At 38.7% G+C, this 20,114-nt stretch overlaps 1 protein-coding gene across 1 annotated transcript in view; it reads left to right on the forward strand.

Annotated features, from left to right (window-relative positions):
• Window positions 1-8,565: 8,565 nt before the first annotated feature.
• The window catches only part of LOC115225355 (kinesin-related protein 12), a 28,489-nt gene continuing 16,940 nt past the window's right edge, over window positions 8,566-20,114 (forward strand). Inside the window, exon 1 of the mRNA XM_029796305.2 lies at window positions 8,566-8,771. The gene's annotated coding sequence lies outside the window, so the exon portion shown is untranslated. The remainder of the gene's footprint in view (window positions 8,772-20,114) is intronic.

The raw sequence follows: 20,114 nt of genomic DNA on the forward strand, positions 1-20,114 counted from the left end.
AGTAAATAATACAAATTTCACATTTGAATGAAGTGTTTATATTTAGAGAGTAATCAAGAGCAGCACAAACTGTCCCACTACAGGAAGAAAAAAAAGAGAGAGAGAGACACTGACCCATCTTAGCTACCAACACTATATATATATATATATATATATAATATATATATATATATATACATGTGTGTGTGGAGGCGCAATGGCCCAGGATCGCGGTTTCGATTCCCAGACCGGGTGTTGTGAGTGTTTATTGAGCGAAAACACCTAAAGTTCCACGAGGCTCCGGCAGGGGGCTGTGGCAGTCCCTGCTGTACTCTTTCGCCACAACTTTCTCTCACTCTTTCTTCTGTTGGCCTGCTCGCTTAGCCAGCGGGGTGGTGTCATTTGAAGGCTAAAAAACAATGCAAAGCGCATTGTGACCAGCGATGTGTAGCAACATCTGATAGCCTGGTCGGTCACAGTGATCACGGTGATATATATATATATGAGATATGAGGAGTCTTTGTCAGTATGACTCAACCTAATAGGTATGCGTTCTGAATACTCAAATAACAGGTGTGTCACCAAAATTCCAGTTTGAACACCAACTGGAGTTGTGGTTATGTGATTATCTTGTTCAAAAAGGTTAAAGGTGGCTTCCTTCTGAGTCAGTAGGTGTAGGTTAAAATAGTGAAGGAAGGCAAGCAGTAAGATATTGCATGTTAAGGACATTTACCATAAAAACCCATGTAATTTTTGCACCTGTGTAATTTACACAGGTGATTTACAGGATAAAAATTGTTTAAAAGAGCTTCTACTCATGTAAAATTCGCACCCAAAAGTTTTCAGAATTGCCGATACGCCCATATTTAGCATAATTTCATATACATATGATTAGATTTTATTAAATTTTCATTAAATAAAAATAATTTCTGTTTAACAGGTATCACATTGAAAGCTATTAAATTACGAAATGTTTGTGTTGTTTATCATAAACTTTGTTTCACATTTCTTGCCAACAAGAGATTATGTCTGATCGTTAGCATACTTCTGTATGTCTTCTGAAATGATGATTGCAGAAGTTGTTGATAATTCTTATCAACAAAATCAAAGCTGATAAATAGGCACAAGTGTTGCAAAATAAGTTTAATTACCAATAAACATCAGCTTGGATGACACTTTACTCAACAGACAGCGGAAGGTGACCAATGAAACTGATTATGTAAACAGAATTCTGATTTGTCAAAAGTGTCTTCTTGTCTCAAGCTCTGATTTTCTACCTATTCTTGTAATCTTTGATACAGAGTATCGAAATTTGAATCCCTTTCACACTTATAAAATGTCAAGCAAACTTTAAAATTTGTCATTACTGTTTTAGCCGTGAGACCAAACTGATAGTTTGGTAACCCACTAAAATAAACAGTAAAAATCAAAAGGAGAAAATACACAGCTTTGTAAGTTTAACTCAGTGTTTATTGAACAGGAGAGGTGTGAAATTTAAGAAGCAACTTGTTAGAGTAAACACATCTGTGAGGAGACAGGAACAAGAATAGCAAAAATCTACAATACCAAAAGAACTGGTAATACATACAAGTGTTCTATGAAGAGAACATTAGATTGCTGCATAATTCAACATGAATGTGAAGTGATATTAAACATCGTATAAGGTAAATGAAGGTTTCTGTAGGAATGCTAAGTCATATTCATTTAGTGAGTTTACGTGCGCAAGGATGAATTATGATGTTGTCATCAGCGTTAGATGCAGTAAGAGCTGGTAGTGGCAATTGTTGGCAGTGATGAATTTCATCGTCCTAATGCAAAGAAAGTGAGCAATAGCTTCCTGGAGGCAAACGCAAGCTAGACTCCCTAAGGGGAGAAAAACTGATCTATTTAAGGAAATTTGCTGGGCTCCATTGCGATAAGTAGAAACTCCAAGCAATGTGAAATATGGCCCAGACCAAGATTACCAGCATGAATGTCAAACTTCAAAAAGTAGTTAACCATTTTTAATAGTTTTAGTAAATTTATACAGAAAAAGTAAGCATTATACCATCCAGCATAGATAAAAGTCAACTTCATTATATTTTTGCTGTAAAAACCTATTCTGACATTAAATGAGTCAACTTCCGGTACAAATATTTACAATTGTACATCAACCATCCCATTTATATTCTGAGTATACCCAGCATTTTGCCACCGTCTCTATCCTGCTGTCTCCTACTCTCTCTCTCCTTCTCCACTTCCCTCAGTTGGGTAACCATGTAATTTCTTTGTGGTAGCACATCTCTTTCTGTCTCCATTCCTGATCTTTCTCTCTCTGGCTGGGTAACCTTGTACTTCCTCTACAGTAAGACACCTGTATCTGTCTCACTATAACCTTTTCATCATCCAACACAAGATCACCTCCTCTCCTCTTGAAAGTTTTTTTGTCTTGCAAGTACTTGGTGACCCTGTCAGTGCAGGTGCCACTTAAAGCCACCCATTCCACACTGTAAAGTGGTTGGTGTTAGAAGGGCATCCAGCTGTAAAAACCTTGCCAAGACTGACCTCATCTGTGCTTGTTCCTTGTAAAAAGCACTACTCAGCTTGCCTGTGCTTGTGTCACAAAACAGCACCAAATCCACTCTGCTGAGTGGTTGGTGTTAGGAAGGGCATCCAGCCGTAAAAATCTTGCCAAAACAGTCACAGAAGTCTGGTGCAGGCTTTGGCCTAGCCAGCTCTTGTGAAACCATCCCACCCATACTAGCATAGAAGGTAGACATTAAACAATGAGTAATGCAACTATTTTTCTTCCTCTACACAGATACGATAATGTATCTGTGTCTATTTCTTTGTGTATGAGTAATGATGCGTGCATTTGTGAGGTACTAAATATCAGCTTGTACATGTGTCTTTTTACTACCACATAAGTCTTTCTGTATTACTTCCCCCAACAATGAGTAACAGTTATTTGCACCACAATAAATAAATGTGTGTGAAAAATAGTTTAGTTGGCCTATATTTCAGAACAAAGACGGCTTCAATTGTTATTGTGACAGAATGCTCGTTAGATGTCTTTATTTCTTTGTGTGTGTGTGTGTAAACACTTATTTTCCCCAAGCATCAAGCTAATATATTTATTGTGCACATCTTCATGTTCATTTTCCTTTTCTTTTCTTTTCCAATTTTTATTTTTTTATTCGTTTTTGGCTATATGTGTGTGTGTGTGTGTGTGGAGGCGCAATGGGCCAGTGATTAGGGCAGTGGACTTGCGGTCGGAGGATCGCGGTTTCGATTCCCAGACCAGGTGTTGTTTATTGAGCGAAAACACCTAAAGCTCCACAAGGCTCCGACAGGAGGTGGTGGTGATCCCTGTTGTACTCTTTCGCCCCAACTTTCTCCCACTCTCTCTTCCTGTTTCTTGAGTAACGCTGCAATGGACTGGCGACCCATCCAACTGGGGGGAACATATACGCCACAGAAACCAGGAAACTGGGCCCATGAGTCTGGCTAGGCGTGAAAAGGGCAACGTTTATTGTTTATATATATATATATATATATATATATATATAATATATATACTGGGTACATAAGTTATTTGAGGACAGATTTATGTTTATTAAAAAAAACAACAGATTTATGATAAATTTATTTATCAAAAAATGCTATGAGGATAAAAATAAACCTTCTTTTCTATAATGTTATTCAATAAAGCCACCTTCAGCTTCAACAACTGCTTTTATATGAGATCTAAATCATCTACATGCTCGAATCAAGTGGTTCTGGTTCATTTTGGACATTACTCTGACTATGGCAGCTTTCAAAGTATCTTTAGTGTTATGGGCATGTTCATTGACCTCTATCTCAACAATGCTCCACATGTAATAGTCCAATGGATTGAGATCTGGGGAATTAGGAGGCCAAATGTTAGGGATTATTTGAGCATGAAAATTTTCAGCCATCCATTCCTGTGTTACAAGAGCCATGTGTGATAGCGCAGAGTCTTACTGAAACAAATATGGCCTTCCATTGCATACACTGTCTACTCAGGGTTTAACAATTATTTCCAGGACCTCAGTGTAGGTGGCAGAGTTAACTCTAACACCTTGTGGAAAGAAGTAAGGAGGCATCACATGTCCTTCATTGCTGACAACCCCTAAAACCATGACAGTCACAGGAAATTTTGTATGCATAACACTCGGAACTTCAGAAGAGTTTGCACATAACCATCTGCCATTGCTTCACTTGGTCAAAGTTTTTCCTGTTTGAAAAAAAACAAATCAAATTTTCTTCTGCTAGGTTTTTCATTTGTTTAAGAGCCTTTTAGATCTGATGTAGTGATTTTCTTTAGCTTTCTCTGACAAACTGACCTTTCCTCATCATATAAGACTTATATCTGATGTCTTTGTGGACAACATTTCTGACTGTTCCTTCTGACACATGGAGATCTTTTGCAATTGACCTCATGGATTTTCTCGGATTGTAATCAATGGTCCGTTGAACTTGCTGGATAAATTCAGGTGTTCTGATGATTTCAGAGCATTTAGAATGATTTTTATGCTTTGATATTGGGGATACATTTCCATCTTCAATCTTTGGCTCCTTAAAAACTTTGTAGACAAAAGATCTGGCAATGTTTAAAAAACGAGATATTTCTAAATCTCAACCTTTATAACCACAATAACAGCATGTCTCTCCATTTCTTGAGTAAGCTGAAGGTCTGCCATTATTATTTTCTGAAACAAAGATTTTACAGAGTTAGCAAAAAATGCAGCAATGACCCAAAAAAGGTATGTCCTCAAATACCTTACGCACCCTGTATATATATATATATATATAAAGAATTGCAGCGTGGAAGGTGTTTGTAAGCCATTTAAGAAACACACAAAATCCGTTAGATTCACTTCAACATTTAAATTTAATTTGTCAAAATATTTTTGGTGCTTTGAGACCGCGACCTGTTCACTGATGCAGCACAAAGTGAATCTAACGGGTTTTGTGTGTTTCTTAAATGGCTTATAAACACCTTCCACACTGCAATTGTTTTCGTTCCAGCACACAATCTCAGATCAGGTCACTCGCTATGCAAGTACATCTCTGTAATTTATATATATATATATAATAATTGATGAAGGAAACAGAAGATAGATTTGGCACTAGTCTTTATTCAGAACAACAATCGTTTCAATCCATCCTGCAATTGTCCACCGCTATGGGTAGGATTTTGTGCATGTAATTGCATCACATCAGATACATGCACAAAGAAGGGAATGTCCCTCTAGATATACTGAGATGTCTTAGGCATGTTGTTCGTACCTGTTACACACTAATTGACATATACCCATTAGTCTAACAAATAAAATATATATATATTCGTGTTATAGTATTAATTGATAGTAGGAGATGGATTTCGTATTAGACTTTAATTAGGTACAACATATGTTTTGACTCTTCAGTCTGGGTCGCGTCAGGTACATTGATGAAGGAGTCTTACTGGATACTTTTTGTGTCGGCTTGTTGTTATATGTCCATCTGGTTCAAGAATGATAAAAGTTAAAAACAAAAAATTTATATATATATGTATAGGCATAGGAGTGGCTGTGTGGTAAGTAGCTTGCTTACCAACCACATGGTTCCGGGTTCAGTCCCACTGCGTGACACCTTGGGCAAGTGTCTTCCACTATAGCCTCGGGCCGACCAAAGCCTTGTGAGTGGATTTGGCAGACGGAAACTGAAAGAAGCCCATCGTATATTAGTATATATATATATATAAAATAATATGTTACATTACTCAATAGTCAAGATAAAAACTCTGAGTTTCAGATGCCGAAGTGGAAATCCACAACACCATCTCTGGCCAGATAACCGAAGAGATGGTGTTGTGGATTTCCACTTCGGCATCTGAAACTCAGAGTTTTATCTTGACTATATATATATATATATATTATATATATATATATTATATATATATATATATATATATAACGGGAAGCTTTATGAAAATAGACAAAAGACGAAGGCAGGTTTACGGAAATAAACAAAGACGAAGGTAGGTGGATATATATATATATATATATATATATATATATATATATATATATATATATGTATATATATATATGTATATATATATGTGTTTGTATTTGTGTGCCTGTGTTTGTTCCCCCAACATCACTTGACAACCGATGCTGGTGTGTTTACGTCCCCGTAACTAGCGGTTCAGCAAAAGTGACCGATAGAATAAGTACTAGGCTTACAAAGAATAAGTCCCAGGGTCGATTTGCTCGACTAAAGGCGGTGCTCCAGCATGGCCGCAGTCAAATGACTGAAACAAGTAAAAGAGAGTATGCACTGATATATAGATACACATCAGAATACTTTTTCCAAATTTCAAGTTTCATTCTGTAGATATAAATGTGCGATCTTTAACAAGTATGCGTGATTGTGCCCCCATCAGTTAAAAAAAAAATTTTTTTATCATATTAAATTCTGACTCAGTAATAATTTATGCCATCTGAAAGGTATTTGTAGAAAATTTCATTCAAAAAGGGCAGTTCTTTTCTGTAAGTGACGAGGAAATAAGGCTGGCATGAGTGAATTTTCTGAAACTACCCTTCCCATCCTTGGAAAATAATTTTCACAACAAATATCCATGTTAGCTGAATCTACACCATCTGAAGTGGGTTTGTAGAAAATTTAATTGAAAAATATTAATTTTTCTGAAGGTTGCAAAAAAACAAAGTTGTGATTGGGGCACGTTTGTGTAGTTATACTTTATTCTTTACAAGGACTTCGTATATGTTTTTACCTACAAAAGCGTGCCCAGACTTCAAGCTAGGCATACCTACATAACTGTGCCTCATCACTGAATTTGTCTCCTCATAACTTTCATAATTATGAATGAATTTTTAAAAAAATAAAACTTTGTACAAATACACTTCAGATGTAGATTACGATTATACCGGGATTTAGTATGATAAAATAAAATTGGTGAGCTCGTACACATTCAGCTACAAATTAAAACTTGAAATTTCGAAAAAAAGTTATGATGTCTGTCAGTATGTATAAGTGCGAGTCCATTAATTTATTACATTTTTTCAATATTTAATTCCAGTATAATCGTAATCTATATCATATGAAGCGAACTTGTACAAATCTTCAATAAAAAATACCAAAGCCTTGTGAGTGGATTTGGTGGACGGAAACTGAAGGAAGCCCGTCGTGTCTGTGCGTGTGTGTATGTATGTGTGTGCGTGCGTGTGTGTGTGTGATTGTAGGTCAGTGTTTGACCCCACCAACATCGTTTGACAACCGATGCTGGTGCGTTTACGTCACCGTAACTTAGCGGTTCGGCTAGGAACCGATAGAATAAGTACAAGGCTTACAAAGAGTAAGCCCTGGGGTTGATTTGCTCGACTAAAAGGCGACGCTCCAGCATGGCCGCAGTCAAATGACCGAAAAAAAGTAAAAGAATAATTACGAAAGTTGTAAAAATACAAATTCAAGGTGGGCGGGCACATTTGTGTAGGTATGCCTTGTTCGGGGTTGGGGTACGTTTCTGTAGGTTTGCTCAGTAAAACATTACCAAGTACTGCGTAAATACGAAATAAACTTTTACGTCATAAGGCATAACTACAGAAGTTGGGTGGGGCACGGTTGTGTAGGTTTGCTTGTTATTGTTGCATTTAGACGGGGATTATTTCTCGAACAGTGACAGTTTGTTTGTTTGTTTTTCTTTTTCAATGAATCGACTTTATCTGAAGTGAATCTAAACCATTACAACCACTTCTGAAGTTTTAAAGGTCATTTCTTGCATTTTATCCCCAAATAGGTCGTCATATGGTACTCGGGGTTGGCGGGGAGGATACAAGACCCGAACCAATATATGACTCACACACAAATATCTACATACATGCATTTAGACACTAAACGTAGTATTTCGATATACACACACACGCTGACAGACACATAAACACGTATTTGAAAACATACATACACACACGGCTCTGTGGTAAGTAGCTTGCTAACCAACCACATGGTTCCGGGTTCAGTCCCACTGCGTGGCATCTTGGGCAAGTGTCTTCTGCTATAGCCCCGGGCCGACCAATGCCTTGTGAGTGGATTTGGTAGACGGAAACTGAAAGAAGCCTGTCGTATATATGTATATGTATGTGTGTGTGTGTATATGTTTGTGTGTCTGTGTTTGTACACCCTAGCATTGTTTGACAACCGATGCTGGTGTGTTTACGTCCCCGTAACTTAGCGATTCGGCAAAAAGAGACCGATAGAATAAGTACTGGGCTTACAAAAGAATAAGTCCCGGGGTCGATTTGCTCGACTAAAGGCGGTGCTCCAGCATGGCCGCAGTCAAATGACTGAAACAAGTAAAAGAGTAAAGAGTATACGTAATATCACACGCTGTACAGTACACCCTTTCACATATTCACGCCCACACACGCAACATTCACACACTGACACATTCACACAATCACACACAGTAAATGATTCATACAGTACACCCATTCACACACACACTCCCTCTCTTTCTCTCACCCTCTCTCTCTTTCCCCTCTCTTTCTCTCTCTCTCTCTTACATAAAAATCCCGCCTCTCTTTCAGACTTTAGTTCAGAGTAATAAACAACTTCGAGACAGCACAGACTTGAAACCTGAATCGCTCCCCAGCCGTTTGTGCTTCGCGAATTGCTTCTGCCACAACTGGTCGTAACAAATAAGGGATTAATTACAAACCAGAACACTGATTAATTGTTTTAATTAATCAAGGATTTGAAAAATAACAGACGATTAATAAGCAGAAGTAAGTTATAGCTTCCGTCTATTTTAATTTGTTGTAATTATATAAATGTTTTTGCTGTTGTGGTTACTGTCGTTCATTAGCCCCGGGTCAGTCCTGATCCAACAGATCTAGGATGTGAGATATTCCGAACGTGACCATCCCGTCTTTTATTCAGACATACCTATTTCTTTACTACCCACAAGGGGCTAAACACAGAGGGGACAATCAAGGACAGACATAGGTATTAAGTTGATTGCATCGACCCCAGTGCGTAACTGGTACTTATTTAATCGACCCCGAAAGGATGAAAGGCAAAGTCGACCTCGGCGGAATTTGAACTCAGAACGTAACGGCAGACGAAATACCGCTGAGCATTTCGCCCGACGTGCTAACGTTTCTGCCAGCTCGCCGCCTTTTATTCAGACATACCGTACCAAGGACTATTTTATCTTTCTAATGAGTAATATAGCAGCTTGTATTTGTGACTATAATTGTTGTTTGGTCCCAGGTCAGTCCTGAGCCAACAGTCCTTTGATGTAAGATGTTCCGGACATGAGCATCCCATCGGTTAATGCTTGGTGTAAACATTAACGTCCCGTCTTTTATTCATACATAGTGTATCATATAGTAACTATCATAAGTGGGGCGAATGTAAAGAATACGCACACACAGTCTTAAATTCTCACGATATATATGTGTGTGTGTGTCATTGACCGCGTGTGTACCGTTGGCGATTGTTTTTTTTCCTCCGTCTTCCCTTCTCTGGATCTTTCCTCTTCCTATGTTTCTGACGAAGAGCTCCGTTCGAAACGTTAAACCCTTCTTCTTCCCTTCCTTCCTGAGCGTCCAATAATACTATATTTGTTCCACGTCCTCGCGTTGTGTTTTCATGTTTGGATTAACTATATATATATATATATTACTCTTTTTCTCTTTTACTTGTTTCAGTCATTTGACTGCGGCCATGCTGGAGCACTGCCTTTTTTTAGTCGAGCAAATCGACCCCGGGACTTATACTAAGCCCAGTACTTATTCTATCGGTCTCTTTTGCCGAACCGCTAAGTGACGGGGACGTAAGCACACCAGCATCGGTGTCCCCCATGCTAGGGGAACAAACACACACACACACATATATATATATATATATATATATATATATATATATATATATATATATATATATACACATATATACGACAGGCTTCTTTCAGTTTCCGTCTACCAAATCCACTCACAATGCATTGGTCGGCCCGGGGCTATAGCAGAAGACACTTGCCCAAGATGCCACGCAGTGTGTGTGTGTGTATATATGTATGTGTGGGTGTATATGTAGCCGGTCAATCGGTTTTACGCTCGAGAAAGTGAAAATTTGTTCGGCAAGGTATTAGCATATATGCCGGAGCCTCGTGAAGCTTTAGGCGTTTTCGCTCAATAAACACACACAACGCCCGGTCTGGGAATCGAAACCACGATCCTACAACCGCTGCCCTAATCACTGGGCCCTTGCGCCCCCCCCACACACACACACAGACACGCATACACACACACACACGCACACATACACGGGTGGGGCAGAATGAGTAATTTCTGTCCTTTTTTTTGTCATTTAACCACACGTAATACAGTTCTGTATTTAAGAAATGAGGAATTATTTATATTTAACGTATGTTTGTCCCCATCCTGTTTCTTCGGCTGATATAGCCAAGACACCTGATGAAGGCTTGGCGGGTATCTCAGCCGAAACAGACAAGATGGGGACAAATATCCGTCTAATGTAAATAATTCTTCCCAAGTTTTCGAAATCATTACATTGCAAGTATTGCGTCATTATTTTGTCCTGGTGCACCATACTTAAGAATAAAAATTGGTCAGCATAGTTGTTAAGTTCAGACAGTTCGAAACATAAGAAATAGGTCCTCTTTTTCCAAGAAATTTTCGTCTGGGGAGTGTTCAATTACTTTCACGTTAGGTTCACAAGCAGGTTGTTTCTGTTGATCGGAATGCGAGTATATATGTGTACAACACTCCCCCAGACGAAAATTTCTTGGAAAAAGAGGAGCTACCGCTTATGTTTCGAACTGTCTGAACTTAACAACTATGCTGACCAATTTTTATTCTTAAGTATGATGAACCAGGACAAAATAACGACGCAATACTTGCAATGTAATGATTTCGAAAACTTAGGAAGAATTATTTACATTAGACATATATATGTTTCAACGCAGGAGTGGTTGTGTGGTAAGTAGCTTGTTTACCAACCACATGGTTCCGGGTTCAGTCCCACTGCGTAGCACCTTGGGCAAGTGTCTTCTACTAAGCCTCGGGCCGACCAAAGCCTTGTGAGTGGATTTGGTAGACGGAAACTGAAAGAAGCCTGTCGTATACATGTATATATATGCGTGTGTGTGTGTCTGTGTTTGTTTCCCTAGCATTAGTTGACAACCGATGCTGGTGTGTTTATGTCCCCGTTACTTAGCGGTTCGGCAAAAGAGACCGATAGAATAAGTACTGGGCTTACAAAAGAATAAGTCCCGGGGTCGAGTTGCTCGACTAAAGGCGGTGCTCCAGCATGGCCGCAGTCAAATGACTGAAACAAGTAAAAGAATAATGAAAGGGTAAAATTAATTAATTAATTAATAATTATTAATTTTACTACGTAGTTCGGTACGTTAAAATAACCTTTTTAGGTAAAATTATACAAATATTCTATAATTATAAACATAATTATAATTAGGGGTCAGCTAATTGCTTCGCCCTGCACCGAATTTAGAAATAGGAGTTAAAATACCTTTTCCGCTACTATAAATATTTTAACACCTTTTTCTAAATTCGGTGCCTGGCGAAGCAATTAGCTGACCCCTGATTATAATTGTTTATAATCTATTAACGGTTTTTTAAAAAAAAATAACTTGCTAGCATTCCCCTTCATCATATACGCGGTAATCACATTCGGTTAAAATGACTTATTGATGTGTTTTGTTTCCCTGATGAGATGATTGCATTGTTTTACATAATTTCTATTCCCTCCGGAATGATCTCAATGCTTTCTTCGAAACATATGTTGGAAGTATAAATGATTTGAGTGACACCTTCGTTTGACTCCATTTCTTAATTTATCAATGTTATACAAAAACATTTCACTTAACCCTGGAATTTCTACCTTTATAAGTAGGTTGTAATATCCTTGACACTTATGTGAATTTTTGCTACCCTGGTAACTATTTATGTTTTCTTTGTTATTTGTACACATTGAAAAAATACACATACATTTATATATATATATATATATATATATAATATATATATATATATATATATATATATATATGTATGTATACACAGGGTTGGCCCAAAATCATCTGACAGTAAATCAAAATTCCATAAATACTCTCTGTAATTCTGTATTGACTTGAATGGGAAAATGTGTCACTCAAGAAGGACTTCAGTTTGAATAATTTTCATGATGTTTCATGTTTAGATGCTTTTATTAAATTCATTCAGTTGTTTAACATAAATAAACCTTGGAAGTAAATGGTTTTGATTTACTGTCAGGGGACTATTAGCCAACCCTATATATATATATATATATATATATATATGTGTGTGTGTGTGTCCAAGCAATACATGTCTCAGGGCCTCAAGATTGCTTGGAGACACAAAGCATACTATACAAATTTGCCTAATCTCAGTAGATATATAAAATTTAACAGACAAATTATTTAAAATAAGAGCTATTAATAGATTTTTTTATTGGCATATATATGTGTGGCAATACATTACATATATACATACACACACACATACTCTCTCTTTTACTCTTTTACTTGTTTCAGTCATTTGACTGTAGCATGCTGGAGCACTGCCTTTAGTCGAGCAAATCGACCCCGGGACTTATTCTTTGTAAGCCCGTACTTATTCTATCAGTTTTTTTGCCGAACCGCTAAGTGACGGGGACGTAAACACACCATACATATATATATATATATATATATATATATATATATACATATATACGACAGGCTTCTTTCAGTTTCCGTCTACCAAATCCACTCATAAGGCATTGGTCGGCCCAGGGCTATAGCAGAAGACACTTGCCCAAGATGCACGCAGTGGGACTGAACCCGGAACCATGTGGTTGTTTAGCAAGCTACTTACCACACAGCCACTCCTGCGCCTATATATATATAATATATATGTGTGTGTGTGTGTCCAAGCAATACATGTCTCAGGGCCTCAAGATTGCTTGGAGACACAAAGCATACTATACAAATTTGCCTAATCTCAGTAGATATATAAAATTTAACAGACAAATTATTTAAAATAAGAGCTATTAATAGATTTTTTTATTGGCATATATATGTGTGGCAATACATATACATAATACATACACACACACATACTCTCTCTTTTACTCTTTTACTTGTTTCAGTCATTTGACTGTAGCCATGCTGGAGCACTGCCTTTAGTCGAGCAAATCGACCCCGGGACTTATTCTTTGTAAGCCCGTACTTATTCTATCAGTTTTTTTGCCGAACCGCTAAGTGACGGGGACGTAAACACACCATACATATATATATATATATATATATATAATATATATATATATATATATAATATATATATATATAATATATATATATATATACGACAGGCTTCTTTCAGTTTCCGTCTACCAAATCCACTCATAAGGCATTGGTCGGCCCAGGGCTATAGCAGAAGACACTTGCCCAAGATGCCACGCAGTGGGACTGAACCCGGAACCATGTGGTTGTTTAGCAAGCTACTTACCACACAGCCACTCCTGCGCCTATATATATATAATATATATGTGTGTGTAATAATTTACAGAAAACGAAAAACGAAGTCCTTCTTTTCACTATTTCATCATCATCGTTTTTAGCAATAATTCTGGAAATTCCCCACTGGGGAAATTGGATCTTAAGGCCGTGAGCTGGCAGAATTACTAACGTGTCGGGCGAAATGCTGAGCGGCAATTTTTTTCTGACTCTTTACATTCTAAGTTCAAATACTGCTGGGATCAATTTTGCTTTTCAGTTTTTTCGGGGGTCTATAAAACAAGTGCAAAATTACATAAGACCTACATTTAAGAAAAAAAGCAATCAATCGGTTTTTGTCTCCGTAAACTGAAAACATTTGTTCGGCAAGTTCCGTATAAAATTTTTATTTCTTTAATGTTTATTTTTTTGCAGCTGAACTGTGAAAAACATGACTCCAACCGTGACACACACGCCAACACACTCGCGCACACATATATAGATACACATACATAGAAATGAAAGACAATTAATGTGTGTGTGAGTGCGACCGTGCTTTTTACTGTTCGACCACAAACAAACATTAAAGTAATAAAAAATTTATACGGAATTTGCCGAACAAATACTTTCCCTTCTCGGAGACCATGGCAACATAAATAAATAATAATCTGGTGAAAATCTGAAAAACTTCAAAAATTTTAAATGCCCCCCACCACCACCACACGATGTACCCATCTGTTGAAAGATAAAGATATGGTAAAATTCACACTTACGTAGATATATATATACACACACGTGGTGGATAGTTTTGCCAAATTGAGTCCTTGAGTCTTAAATTCTAATAATAATAATAATAATTGTGTACAGTGCTCAGGTGCACTACAACTCATCTAAAGTGTATATATAATCAGGTGTAGTTTCGGCGGATTTCGGAAAGCATGAGGGCCTTAAAAGATGCAGTGTCATGGCAATCAACAACTGACGCAGGCAGTTTATTCCATGCTTCAGCAACTCTGAGCGTGAAAAAATGTTTCCGAAAGTCATGGGAGCTGTATTGTTTTCTGACTTTGTAGGCATGTCCACGTGTGTTAGACACATGGAGATCAAAAAGGTGTTCAGTGTTGTTGTTGGTGAGGTGGTTGATAACTTTGTGGGTATATACTTCGGGTCTTGAAGTGGGTATATATATATGTGTGTGTGTGTTTCTTCGTCTTAACGTAGAATAGCTATAAACGTCGGTCAACGGTTTTAAAAAACGAAATTAATTTTTCTGAAGAAAATGAAACTAAATTGAGGTAGAAATCGGAAATGACAACAACGATACGTCAAAATTCTTAAAGACATTTTTAAATACCGTAAATCCTCGAGTATAGTCCGCCCTTGAGTATAATACGCAGGGGATTTTTAGAGGGCTGTACCTCTGAAAAACCTAAACCTTGTGTATAATACGCACCCCTTCTCTAACCTGAGTCAAGGAGGTCTATATAACGTCTTTGGTTTGTAAAAATGTATACGGTAACGTCCTTTATTGTATATATAATATAATGCAAGCGTGTAGCTTTTTTGTGCATTTTGTTTGCAGAAAATAAAGAAATAACAGTAATAATGTTTAATAAATGTTGCTTACTGCAAGTTATGGATGATTCTTTTATGACTTCATTGCTTTCAGGCTTAGCTTAAGGGATTTTCGCACCCGACATCACAAAATGTGTCTGAATAAACATTGCCGGACAGCAAATAGAGACTTGGACATGGCTTATAAAATTTTCATTTTTAACCTCGTATATAGTACGCACTAGGGATTTTGACCTTTAAATTTTGGGGGGGGATGCGGATTATACTTGAGGATTTACGGTAGATGGTTGGACTTCCTACATGCTCATGAAGTTGGATTTGTTAATCATTCACTGAGTTTTGTTGATCTAAACGATGAGAAGTGTGATGGATGCTCGCAAAGAAGAAACTCATGCGATAATGTGGGAATAGTGATATATTGACATCATATTTTCATAAGCATGTGTGGCGGAACAATTTCAGAGATTGTGAAAAACTATTTATGAATCTTATTTCGGTCATGAAGAGGTGATATATTTTGCCTTAAATGTGAATGTTTTCATCTTATATAAAATATTTACGGTTTTCATGTTATATTAAATCTATTTAATGACAATATTCTTTTATTCTTTTAATTGTTTACTTTTATTCTTTTACTTGTTTACCGCCTTTGGTCAACCAAATCGACCTCAGGACACGGGAACCAGTCAGGCGGCACTATCATTGACCACGTTTGGTTGGTGCTTTTTACATGTCACTAGCATGGGAACCAGTCAAGGGGCACTGGCATTGATCACATTCCGATGGTGCATTTTATGTGCCACCAGTACGGAAGCCAGTCAGGCGGCACTCGCCACTGCTACGATTTCCATTTTACTTGACCCAACAGGTCTTCTCAAGCATATCATATCACCCAATGCTTCAAGGGTACTTTTAAATGTGCCAATCCTGCAACACTGGCATCAGTCATGGCTGCGATTTCACTTTACTTGCCGGGTCTTCCCAATCATAGCATATCTCCAAAGGTCTTGGTCTCTTGTCATTGCCTCTGTGAGGCCCAACATTTGAAGGTCATGCTTCACCACCTCATCTCCTGGGTCTACCTCTCCCATAGGTTCCTTCCACTCTTAGGGAGTGGCACTTCCTCACACAGCTGTCCTCATCCATACATAACACATGGCCATATCAGCACAGTCATCTCTCTTGCACACCACATTTGATGCTTTTCATGCCCAACTTTTCTCTCAGGGTGCTTACACTCTGTTCATGTATGCACACTGACATTGCACATCCAGCAGATCATACTAGTTTCATTTCTTTTAAGCCTACGCATGTCCTCAGCAGTTATTTGTGGCCCATATTTCACTACTGTGTAGCATGGCTGTTTGCACACATGCATCATACAGTCTACCTTTCACCTTGAGTGAGAGGCCCTTAATTGCCAGCAGAAGTAGGAGCTCTCTGAACTTTGCCCAGGCTATTCTTATCCCAGCTGCTACACTCTCAGAGCAATCACTCCCACTGCAGACTTGGTCGCCTAGGTAACAGAAGCTATCAACTACTTCTAGTTTTTCCCCCTGGCATGTGACAGAAGCTGTTTTCTGTACATCTTTGGTGTTTATTATCCCTGTGCAACTATCTGCCTGGTTAACCTTCCTTTGATATTGCTGCACCTTTTATGTGTCCTTAGCTTACACTTGGTACATCTTACGGAATTCCTACCTATGCTTTTTTTACAGATTAATCAGAGCTATTTACTTGAAGGGGTTAGACACACACACACACTCACACACGTTGACACATACAAACATTCATGTATAAGTACTTGACCTTAAATTTATCTGTTTTTAATAGCTTCGTAAATATAGAGAATTGGTGATAATAACCTCTATGTTATCTGTTTAATGAGTTGAGAGAAGATGAGTAAGAAATAGGTCTGGTTTTTTTTCACTGCTTACACAGAATGTTCTACACTGTTTTATCCTGTAAAGGTGACAACACATTACATGGGGTGGAGAAGGGGAGGAGAATTGCACCGTGTAGAATAGGGTAACCTTTTGATTGATGTTTGTTTGTGTTAAACTGTGAAGTAGGTGACTCACTGCTAATTAAAGTAAACGATGGCCTTTGTTCAAAGATTGCTCATAGGTGCAACGATGGCTGTGTGGTAAGAAGTTTGCTTCCCAACCACATGGTTCAGGGTTCAGTCCCACTGCGTGGCACCTTGGACAAATGTCTTCTAAATGTCTGACCAAAGCCTTGTGAGTGGATATGGTAGATGAAAACTGAAAGAAGCCCATCATGTGTGTGTGTGTCTTCGTGTCCCACCACTATTTGACAACTAGTCTCAAAAGAAACTGATATAACAGGTACCAAGGAGACCCCCCGTCGGTCATGAATAACCATGCGGTGGCACCCGGAAAGTTACCCTCCAAGGCACAAGTCCGAGCAAAGTTTTTTGTGGAAGGCCAGCAGTCACCCAAGCATACCAGCCTCCCCTCTTGTTATCCAAGAGAAAGGCAAAGGGGCCGATACAGCTTGGCACCAGTGATGTCGCAACTCATTTCTACAGCTGAGTTAACTGGAGCAAAGTGGAATAAAGTGTCTTGCTCAAGAACACAACATGCAGCCCATTCCGGGAATCAAACTCACAACCTCATGATCGTAAGCTCAACGCTCTAACCACTGAGCCATGCGCCTTCACAATAAGTACCGCACTTTACAGAAAATAATATGTAGTCAGTTTGTTCCACTAAATTTCTTCAAGGTGGTTCCCAAGCATGGTCACAGTCTAATGATTGAAACAAGTAAAAGATAAAAAATATATATATAGGCATAGGAGTGGCTGTGTGGTAAGTAGCTTGCCTACAAACCACATGGTTCTGGGTTCAGTCCCACTGCGTGGTACCTTGGGCAAGTGTCTTCTACTATAGCCTCGGGCTGACCAAAGCCTTGTGAGTGGATTTGGTAGGCGGAAACTGGAAGAAGCCCGTCGTATATATGGATATATATATATATATATATATATATATGTGTGTGTGTGTGTGTGTGTGTATATATGTTTGAGTGTCTGTGTTTGTCCTCCCAACATCACTTGACAAGTGATGCTGGTGTGTTTACATCCCCGTAACTTAGTGGTTCGGCAAAAGAGACCAATAGAATAAGTACCAGATTTACATAGAATAAGTCCTAGGGTCAATTTGCTTGACTAAAGGTGGTGCTCCAGCATGGCCACAGTCAAATGACTGAAACAAGTAAAAGAGATAGCTTTTAAAACTGATTGAATCACACTGCTAACACAGGCAGGAGACAGTATTGACTGATGAAGCCTTTAATATACTTTGAAGTATATTCATCATCATCATTGAACATCCATGATTCATGCTGGCATGGGTTGGATGGTTTGACAGGAGCTGGCAAGCTGGAGGGCTGCACCAGGCCCCAGTTTGAGTTGGCATGGTAACTATGGCTGGATGCCCTTCTTAACGCCAACCACTTTGCAGGGTGTGCTGGGTGCTCTAATGTGGCACTACATGAGTGCTCTCATGTGGCACCAGCACACAACTCTTTCAGGTCAATCCTCTTCGCCAGAGGTGCAGCCTTAACACTTCTGTTGTGGAATATAGGTCTTCATGAGTACAACATGGTGCCAGGTATTTCAGTATTCAGCTGAGGTCAGCTTTGCCTTACATCCTTTTGGGATCGATTAAATAAGTACCAGTTATGCACTGGGGTCGATATAATCGACTTAATCCGTTTGTCTGTCCTTGTTTGTCCCCTCTGTGTGTAGCCCCTTGTGGGCAGTAAAGAAATAGGTATCTCAGTTCTTTGTCATCTTGTTGGAAAGGTTCAGCATGCTGAGGTGTCCTTTAGTCCTTTGTCCTGTGTCTTCCTCATCTCCCTCTTCCACGTGTTCCATCTACTTTGAGAGATCAGTGCTTTTTTGTGAGCTGTCAGCATCCATCTGCATCATATGACCAAAGCAGTGCAGTCTTCTCACTGCTCACTGCATCTAATTCCTCTTATGCCTAACTTCTCTCTCAATACACGAAACTCCGTAGAACATATACACTTACATTACACATCCAGTGGAGAATACTGGCCTCACTCCTCTTAATATACTTGTTGATAAGATATTATGGCTGCATAATGAAATACGGTATCCCTACAAGCAATTAAGATAAACATATAGGCGGCGAGCTGGCAGAAACGTTAGCACGTCGGGCGAAATGCTTAGCGGTATTTCGTCTGCCGTTATGTTCTGAGTTCAAATTCTGCCGAGGTCGACTTTGCTTTTCATCCTTTCGGGGTTGATTAAATAAGTACCAGTTACACACTGGGGTCGATGTAATCGACTTAATCCCTTTGTCTGTCCTTGTTTGTCCTCTCTGTGTTTAGCCCCTTGTGGGTAGTAAAGAAATAAGTATTTCGTCTGCCGTTACGTTCTGAGTTCAAATTCCGCCGAGGTTGACATTTCCTTTCATCCTTTCAGGGTCAATAAATTGAGTACCAGTTACGCACTGGGATCGATGTAATCGACTTAATCCCTTTGTCTGTCCTTGTTTGTCCCCTCTATGTTTAGCCTCTTGTGGGCAATAAAGAAATAAGATAAAGATATATATATGCATAAAGGCAGCAAGTTGGCAGAATTGTTACTTTGCTGGGTAAAATGCTTAGTGGCAATTCATCTGTCATAATGTTCTGAGTTCAAATTCCACCGAGGTCGACTTAGCCTTTCATCCCTTTTGGTACTGATAAAATGAGTACCAGTCAAGCACTGGGGTTGATATAATTAACTAGCTCCCTCCCACCAAAAATTTCAGGCCTTGTGTCTATAGTAGGAAGGATTATTATTACCTCTGCCTTAGCGAAAGTGGAGGTATTGTTTTCAGTCATGTTGGTTTGTCCATGGTCATCTCAAGAACCTCTGGATGGATTCGGATGAAACTTTCAGGGATGTTTGGCCTCGTGACTGGCACGAACATTATCATCCCATTTCCATTGTACACACACACACACGCACGCAAACGTACCT

The sequence above is a fragment of the Octopus sinensis genome, linkage group LG27, assembly GCF_006345805.1.
Source record: "Octopus sinensis linkage group LG27, ASM634580v1, whole genome shotgun sequence".
NCBI lineage: Eukaryota > Metazoa > Mollusca > Cephalopoda > Octopoda > Octopodidae > Octopus > Octopus sinensis.